Source organism: Myxine glutinosa, chromosome 8 (assembly GCF_964187855.1).
Source record: "Myxine glutinosa chromosome 8, kmMyxGlut1.1, whole genome shotgun sequence".
Lineage (NCBI taxonomy): Eukaryota > Metazoa > Chordata > Myxini > Myxiniformes > Myxinidae > Myxine > Myxine glutinosa.
Window position 1 is genome coordinate 62,495,503 of NC_136268.1, and position 10,000 is coordinate 62,505,502.

At 53.6% G+C, this 10,000-nt stretch overlaps 1 protein-coding gene across 1 annotated transcript in view; it reads left to right on the forward strand.

Moving 5' to 3' along the window:
- Positions 1–10,000, forward strand: part of LOC137433128 (paired box protein Pax-5) — a 415,587-nt gene that overhangs the window by 92,112 nt on the left and 313,475 nt on the right. The gene's annotated exons all lie outside the window — the stretch shown is intronic.

A 10,000-nucleotide genomic window follows, 5' to 3' on the forward strand; every position in this document is an offset into this window, starting at 1 on the left:
GCAACAGCTCCGCGTGCAGTTGAACGTGGCCGGACAATTATATAGCGGGGGGAAGCTGGTACACTGCGTACGGAATATGTGCGCTCATCTGCTCGTTCGTCTCTTTGGCTCTCCCGGGCACGTCTCCTCAAGTAGTCCCATGCGGCTGCTTATATTGGCCACTCGCGTATTAAGCCGCTTGCCTTTAGGATACGCCCATCGGTGAGCTTGCCTCGGCCCTGATTGGTCGCGAGCGCTCACCGGTCCGCCCCTTGATGGTGCGTTGAGGGGCCACGCCTTCGTTCCTGGCGCTCCTCCCCCTTCTTATCCAACTCGGCCGCGTGGCTTATGGCGGCTTGCGGGATAGAAGACCACTCGCACTGATGTTGAAAGGAACTTTGGGGCCTACTCTTATTTAATTAATACAACGCAGAGTCAACCTATTGGAAACAGATCCTTAACTGAAACATAGACTAATGAAATAACTAAAGAAGATCCTATGGTGTTCTACGTGTTGCTCGTGGCCTAACTAGGGTGCTCTCGTTTAACATTAGAAAATGGGGATATTTACAGGGGATTATTTATAAGGGATTATTACAAATATTTACAAAGTGGAGGGTTCTCAAAACCGCAACACAGCACCCTCATTTCCTCCAGGGCCGTCCCGGCCCGAAAGAACTTTAACTTCGTGTGACACTCAGGTGTGGTAACCCTCTACTATTAACTTCACCCTGAGTGTGACATTTTAAAAAACAATTAAGTATGTCCCGCCTGCTGCGTTGCATTCTACCTAACAGATTCACGCCCACAGAATAACCGAATTGTGGAATTGTCTTCAAAACTAAACATTGACGGTGGAGAGCATTATTTACAAGAACTACTTGGTATTTACACGCGAACCCAGGACCTGTCTTTTGGGAAACAAAAGAAGATCTTTTGAAAAGAGGAAAGGCATACACTGCACTGCACCGATACCACCAGCACCAATAAGCACCAATATGCAAAAAGCACCAAAAGCACCACAATGCACAAAAAGCACCATCCAGTGCACAATCATACATTTCAAATAATAATAACGATGCCTTGCGACGTCTTCTCTGCTGGGCCGCTGGTTCTTGATGTTTTCTTTCTTGCTGCCTATTTGTTAATTTAAAAAAGGCACAAAATGCATCCACTTCTTTTTAATTACTGCCAGCAGGGGCCAAGTTAGGGTGGTCCACCTGCATGGCTTAGGTTCCACCTCAACCGTGGTCCGCAAGCAAGATCTCGCTGGCCACAATGGCCGGTCCCCAGCAGAGGTGCCAGGCCCCAAAATGTGGGGTCCATATGTGGTGTTCGGCCACAGACTTGCGGTCCATATGGTGCTAGGCTGCAAGACGTGCGGTCCATAAGTGGGGTACCGGTCCAGGCAGGCAGCAGCGAGGGTGCGGGCACACAACTGCGAACACCTGCGCACTCCCCCCGGGCCCAAAATGAACAAATCCGTGAGTGGGGGAAGGAGGACAAGCAAGCAGCGGGGCAAGATCGCAAGGGTACACATTAACACAAGGCAATGCAGAGTGAGGTGCGCTGGAGAATGAGCAGAGAAAGCTCGTCCCCAGCGTACGTTCCCCCCCTGTCACCTAATCTACCCTTGCCCCTACCCCGTATTTACACAATTTACAAATTCGTCTCTAAAGACCTGTCTTCCCCATATCCCCCCTAATACCAAATTCGTCATCAATCCCTCTAACCCAAATTTGCCATCAATCAATTCCTCATCAATCCCTCCTAAGGAGGAAGAGATGGAATCACAAGCACAATGTCACCCCCACGTCATGATGCGTCTTACATCCCAGACATTTGCACAAACTGGTGGTGTGGAGTCCTGTCACCTTGGTGAGTGGATGCGGATGGTGCGAAGAGACTTTCAATTCTAACTACCTTCTAAATGACTTTAACACACTTTACACTACCCGGGGTATTTCCCTGCAAAACCATTGGCCATTTTTACACTATGTGGTTCTAAAAACCAATTCCCATTGACCAAACTGTGGTGCTCACCAATTTGGGGTCTCACTCCCCCGATTCTTCACCCTGTGCCCTCGCACAATTTCAGGGCTGGGTCATGTGGTGCTCCCAGCAGGTCCGCTCACCTGCACACCTCCGCCACTGTAGTTGCCTCCCGAGCTTACCTGCTCCTTACCCTAACCTACCCGGGGAAGGCCCTCTGGCGCTCTCACCCCCTACCACCCTCTCTGGCGTCGGGCTTCCCGGGTCCCTCCTGCGGATCCTCAGGCCCCATTGAACAACTACTGGCCCCCAGAGCCTACCTGCGGCCTCACCTGGCCGACAGACTAACAGCGGCGGAGTGCCCATTTAACCACACACACCAACAGGCCACACGCCCAGCCAATTTACTCCACTAATGCACCCAACACAACACTCCCGTGCAAATACTCGCACCACAGATGCCAATATCCAACCACAATTTGCCTACTCCCTCTACCTACTTTTAAACTACCCTCCCCGGGTGTTCGTGAAGGGGTTCCATCCTTCCCCACTCACCCCTTTCGCACCAACCACTCCACTCCACGTATTCCACACTACTCACTCCACACCATCCATTCCATACTCCATTTATTCCATGCCATCTATTTCATGCAACCATTCTCCATTCACCTGTACTTCAATTGCACACATTGCAAGCCAACACACCTGGTGGCACTTGCATCCTCCTTTTCTCCAGGCGCATTCACTCAATCAAAGCAATGACACACATCTCTCACGAGCATTGCCTCACTTCATCACCCTCAGCACAAACACAGAGCATCATCTAAGCTGACTACTCCCTTCTGAAACTCGTGCTCCCCGTTTTCCCTTACACTATGCACTCCCTCGTCGTTATTATCCATCTAATCTACCTACGTCCCCTACTACAGGTATCATGTCGCCACTTAAATCTAATTACCTATGGTCATTTCTAAACCCGAACATTATCCAAGCCCTCCCTGGCTAGGTTTTCACCGCCATAACCCCATAAACTAATGCTCATGTGCCCCAACGTGTGAGGGATGGTAGAGATACCACCCCCCCCCCCCCCCCCGACACTGGGTATCAATTTGCAATTATCACTATTACCAATTTCAAATCACTATTTCCAAATACTATTACCAATTCCAATTTCGAATCACCGGGTATCAATTCTAACTCCTCTACATCGGGTATCAATCCAAACCAAAACATTATCATCATCCATTAGTCCGCTAAACTTGAGCCTCTCGATGCGTCCATGCATTCTTTACAGCTCGGCTTCGCAAAGCCGAGCAATGCATACGGGTGGTTTGGTCTCCTGTAGGTTGAGTCCGTCCGGCGTTCGGTTCAGGGGAGGAGGTTTGGTCGGGCCAAGGTTCAAGGCACCATCCCTACGCAGGGCCTTTCGCTCCCATGCACGATGGCCCAGCCTTGCCCGGCCGGAACGCCGCCACCACAAGGGGGCGCCATTCCGACCCCTCCTCCTTCCTCTCGAACCGGGCCGGTCGCTTTGCCTGGCAAAGCGCGGACTTGACCGTGCAGGGCGGGGCCCGGCCCGAATCGTGCATGGCGCCCCGAGCAGGAGCGACGCGACACCGATCCCCGCCAGCTCCCGCAGCACACAACGAACACCGCGCACCGAGAGCTCGCGTCGGCTACCTGACAGCCTAAACGCTGTCCCGGTCAATGTCGATGCCTTATTCGCATGCTCACACCATGTGTTCCTTTCGTTGCTCACAAAACCCGGCGCTCCAACGCCTCTCATACACTCCATACATTCCCTGCACTCTATCACCGCACTCTCTGTCCATGCACACCACCCAGGCACACTCACACACTCCGTTACACACCTGACCACTGCACACCTCCTCACACACCTTGGCGCACACTCGTCGTTCGCACACTTCTCGCATGCACTCTCCCCCGTTACGTACTCCGTAACCACCACGGGCGTGCACTCTTCCGTTACATCCCCTGTAACACTCCCCATCACGCGCTCCACAACCAACTCAGGTGTGCCTCCTCGCACATGCTCCTCATCCGACTCACACTCCTGGTCACACTTACTCCTACTTCCACACTCTGTATCGCATTCATCACACATACACTCCGACGTGCGTTCGCTCTCGCACTCGGTATCACACTCGCGCCTCGACGCCATTCATACACGCGCGCCATTGCCATTCATAACACGCACCATGGACCTTTTACGAGCGCCCGGGTGCCGCCTTGATCCCAACCCCGCAAAAAACCCTCTCGCGCCAAACCCTCTCGCGCCAAACACTCTCCCGAAAAATCTCTTCGCCCCATATACTACCCGGCTCACCTTCGGGATTCTTCTTCCTCCCCGCCCCAACACCTGCAAACTTTAATTGGGGTTAAGCACGGCATCATGATGCGAGCACGGCCCTTGTACATTTTCCATCCCTTCACCCCGCGAGTGCTCTTCTAAGTCCGGCGTCTTTCCAATTTCCACTATTATTAATTCTTTAATTTCTTTTTCCTTTCCCTCGACGACCGCTGGCTCTATTAAAATTTCCTTTTCTACTTTGGCGGTCGCCGGCTTCCCCATACCCCGGGTCGTGATCTCTACCCCGGTCCACGTGACTTTGCCTTGCTCCAACTCAATCAACCTGCGCTCCTCGAGTCGCGTTACCTCGTCGCGTACCCCCGTGACCTTTTCGCTCACTCTGCGGTCCACCTCTTTCTCAAATTCTTTTATTTCGAACCTGGCTCGCCCCCTCGCCAGTCCCTCATTTACTCCCCGGGCTTGGCCATTTATGTCCTCCAATTGGCCCCCTAATCCTCCCCATTTGCCTTCTAGGCCCCCAATTTAGCTTTCTAATCGCTCCCCCATTCTATCTTCCAAATTACTCAACCCGTCTCTCAATCCCCCAATTTGGTTTTCTAATCCCCCAATTTGGCTTCCCATGCCATTTCTCAATTCCCCAATTTTATTACTCTGAGCATCCATTTTATTTTCCATCTGCCGACTATTCTTTGCCATGTCTTCACCCGTCTTGACCATAAAGGCCCTCATTTGTATCATAAATAGGTCCCAGTCCGTTGGCACCGCGGGCTCGGCTTTCGCGGCCATGTGCGAGGCGCCGCCATTTTGCGCGCCTGCAACCCCCTCTACCGCACCTTCTTCGACCTCCTCTTCCATTTCTCCCAATTGTTCCCTGGGGTCCTGGGTTGATCCTACCTCCTCGTTTGCCTCCTCATTCTCCCCCACCGGCATCCGATCGCCTTGACTATCCATGGCACGACCTTAATTTGGATTTTAATAAATAATTTGGCCGCTCCTAATTTTTGACCCAATTTTTTTTTTACAATATAAAAAATTTGGTTCGGGCTTCAAATCCCACTCCCGGACACCAATTGTTGCGGAACCGGGGGGTCGGCGCTCCCCTTACCAAGGGGGGGTTAATCCCCTTGTCTTTTACACTGGCCGATCCTCCGTTCCTGGAAATTACACGCTCCTTTGCGGGGTGAGATTGGCCAGGGTGATTGGTCAATGGGTTCCCAGATACCTTGCCAATGCCTCCGCAAAGCAGGGATATAATTCCCTGCTCGGACCCGGACAAGATGGAGTTTGCCGAGCGGTTAGCAGTCCGAAATCCGAGCCGTTAGCAAACACTAACCCGATCCTAAGCGTTGGCCAAATCGTGCCACGTATATTCAATTGGGGACAGGACGAAAGCGATCGGATGAGAAGAAATCAGATGGGTGAAGGAAGAACAAATATGATTTATTATACAATACTCAAGAGGAAACGAAAGGGCAAGAATATACAGAAGGAAATAAAAGGACACAAGGCAATCCTTAAACACTCTTAATTAACACGCCCAGGACAGAACAAACACACGTACACGAAAAGGTGGTGGTGGTGGGAAGGAAGAGAAGGTTCATGCAGATGGCAGGGAAGGAAGGTCCGGCAGATGGCACAGGTGTCGAGGTCCCGCTCCAAGCTCGCGCTCTGGTCCACGCTTTGGGTTCGTGACGAAACCCGGCAACAGCTCCGCGTGCAGTTGAACGCGGCCGGACAATTATATAGCGGGGGGAAGCTGGTACACTGCGTACGGAATATGTGCACTCATCTGCTCGTTCGTCTCCTTGGCTCTCCCGGGCACGTCTCCTCAGGTAGTCCCAAGCGGCCGCTTATATTGGCCACTCGCATATTAAGCCGCTTGCCTTTAGGATATGCCCATCGGTGAGCTTGCCTCGGCCCTGATTGGTCGTGAGCGCTCACCGGTCCGCCCCTTGATGGTGCGTTGAGGGGCCACGCCTTCGTTCCTGGTGCTCCTCCCCCTTCTTCTCCAACTCGGCCGCGTGGCTTATGGCGGCTTGCAGGATAGAAGACCACTCGCACTGATGTTGAAAGGAACTTTGGGGCCTACTCTTATTTAATTAATACAATGCAGTCAACCTATTGGAAACAGATCCTTAACTGAAACATAGACTAATGAAATAACTAAAGAAGATCCTATGGTGTTGTACGTGTTGCTCGTGGTCTAACTAGGGTGCTCTCGTTTAACATTAGAAAATGGGGATATTTACAGGGGATTATTTATAAGCTCGACTTTGTTATCCCTTTTACGCCACACCCAGTGACCCGATGCCCACGACACTAATGGATTTACGATCTATGAACCGCGCTCTTTGTTTATCACGTACAGCCATACTCGAAAAATCTGAATTAGCCGACGTTGGGCCCAAAAGCATCCGATTAACTGCCGATACGACGCCATCTTATTGGCGTCTGCTGGGTGAAGGCGAAGTAAGCCATCCGCTGATTGGACAGTCGAAGGCGACAGCAAGCCGTCCACTGAGTGGACAATCCTGAGCATGCATTTGTGCCGGTGTCGTCGATCGCGGTGTACGCTAACCTCATCAGGTGGGTTTACCATAATTTCTACGTATACGCACTCATATTCGCACTCTTCATTCTCATCTTTCTTCCTAACTCTTACTCAGACAAGCAAATCCCCTATGCCATCCATAATGGTACACTCTATCCATACACCACATCCTCCCTTCCGTGGATGTTCCACGGGTTTCGGCTAGTTACAAATATTTACAAAGTGAAGGGTTCTCAAAAGCGCAACAATATATATATGTATATGTGAATGTATATTATAAATGTATATGTGAATATATATGTACATGTGAATGTATGTATATATATATATATATATATATATATATATATATATATATATATATATGTATATATATTTATTTTTACATATATATATATACATATATATATATATATATATATAAAATTATATATAATTATATATGTATATATACATACATAATAGCCGTAGGTGATCCGTCTGAACGAGGGTTTGGCTACACCCGGTCTGGGAGGGGCTACAAAAACAAATATCCACCATTTTCTTTCGTCGCATAGCTTTGAGGCCTGTTTTGTTCGGCCTGTGGTGTCTTGCTCTCTCTCACAGTTTTATTTCGATGACAATTCGATATCTCATTTCATTTTGCACAGTCGTTAACATGGTTTTGGACTCGGTTTCAGCAATAATTGAAAAAATAAATGCACACACAGGAAAATGCCAAGATATATTAAAAATCGCGGAACGATGTATCATGCACCCCCAACATGACACAGACGGCAAAATGTCGACATATATTAAAAATTCGCTTTTTCTTTTTCCGTTTGATGACAGTCGTCACAAAAAGTCAACAATTATGCCGACTCACATTTCTTTGTTCTTATTTCATTCAACATTATTATCCGGAAGTAAAGGTTCACGTTGAAGGAACTGCGCTCCAACGCGAGTCAAAAGAATTTACGCGACCAAAGACGGAATTCGGCCGAGTTGCTTTATTGAAACAAAACAGCTCAGGTATTCTGACAAGCCCGTTTATCGGGCAGCAATATATATACACATTTATGTCGGGAAGTTTGCCCGGCAAAAGCTATACCGGCATGCCCGGGTGTCAAGGGCGAGCCTTGGAAAGGCGAGTCTGGACCTGCCCGGGCGTGTTTGGCTGCGGCCTGGCAAGTCGAGGCTGGGCGTACCCGGGCGCTCTGGACGAGCCCTGGAAAGGCGATAGCGGGCATGCCCGGACGCTCTGGGCGAGCCCTGGAAAGGTGATAGCGGGCATGCCCGGACGCTCTGGGCGAGCCCTGAAAAGGCGATAGCGGGCATGCTCGGACGCTCTGGGCGAGCCCTGGAAAGGCGAGAGTGGGCATGCCCGGGAAAGACGAGACCGGGCGTGCCCGGGAGGTTCGGGCGTGCCCGGGAACAGTGAGTCCGGGCATGCCCGGGAGAGGCGCGTCTGGCCGTGTTCTGGCCGGTGCAAGGCGATTGTGTGCATCCAGCGGTAACCGCTACACACGCCCCTCCAGAATCGACCTGCACCGGCAGGGTCAATTTAAGGGGGGTCCGGATGACCTGGCCGAAGCGACCCCTGGAGGGTCGTGGGGAGGGGTCTGACGTGGTGGTGGGTGGTCGAGCGGGGGGAACTGTGGACGGGGGGCGGCCTCGCCGCGGAGGAAGGGCCAACCGTGGTGGTCGGTCGACGTCCATGTGCGCCGGTTTGAGGCGGTCCACAGAAATCCGGTCCGGCCGGCCGCCGAAGTCGACGATGAAAGACTTGTCGCCCCGTCGCAGGACCCGGAAGGGCCCGTCGTACGGCGGCCGGAGTGGCCCCCGGTGCGCGTCATGACGCACAAAGACGTACTCCGCTGTGCGAAGCGCTGGGGGGACGTAGGACTGGGGGCCACCGTGGCGGGACCGTGGCGGGGCAAACCGTCGGGTGGCCTCCTGGAGGTCCGAGCGCTGGCGAGCGGCGGACCAGGGACTGGTAGCGTCGGGCACGAATTCGCCCGGGACGCGGAGCGGCTGGCCGTAGACAAGCTCGGCGGCGGACGCCTGGAGGTCTTCCTTGGGGGCCGTGCGAAGGCCCAAAAGGACCCACGGCAGCCGGTCGGCCCAACCGTCGTCCTGAAGGCCGGCCATGAGTGCGGCCTTCATGGAGTGGTGAAACCGCTCGCACAACCCGTTGGCTTGGGGGTGGTAGGCCGTGGTGCGGTGCAGCGTGACCCACAACGAACGGGCGACCGCGCCCCAAAGCTCAGACGTGAACTGTGGGCCACGGTCGGACGAGATGTCCGCTGGTGCGCCGAAGCGCGTGACCCAGGTGGCGATGAATGCCTGCGCCACGTCGGCGGTGGTGGTGGAGGCGAGGGGCACCGCCTCCGGCCACCTGGTGGTCCTGTCCACCATGGTGAGCAGGTGGGTGAACCCCCGCGAGGGGGGCAGGGGACCCACCAGGTCCACGTGGACGTGGTCGAAACGCCGTTCAGGCACGGCGAAAGGTGCCAGCGGGGCCTGGGTGTGGCGGTGGACCTTGACCCGCTGGCAGGCCGTGCAGGCGTTGGCCCAGTCGCGGATGTTTCGTCGAAGGCCGTGCCAGACGAAACGCGCCGACACCAGCTTCTGAGAAGCTTTCCGGCCCGGGTGAGAAAGGCCGTGGATGGAGGCGAAGATGCGGCGCTGCCAGGAAACGGGCACGATGGGGCGAGGCTGGCCCTGGGAGACGTCGCAGAGCAGGACGGTGCTCGCGAAGGGAATGTCGGCCAGGCGGAGGCCCGTGTCCGTCGCACGGAGTGCCTGCACCGAGGCATCGGTGGTCTGGTCGGCCGCCATGAGCGCGAAGTCCACGCCGAGGTGGACCGCGTTCGCGCTGGCCCGAGAAAGACAGTCGGCCACGGCGTTGTCTTTGCCGGCGACGTGCCGGATGTCCGTGGTGAACTCCGACACGGCGGAGAGGTGGCGCTGCTGGCGGGCCGACCACGGCTCCGTGACCTTAGCCATTGCGTAGACCAACGGCTTGTGGTCGACGAAAGCCGTGAACGGGCGGCCCTCCAGGAGGTGTCGGAAATGGCGAACGGCCAGGAATAGCCCGAGCAGCTCGCGGTCGAACGTGCTGTAGTTTAACTCGTTCGGCCGGAGTTGCCGGCTGAAAAAAGCGA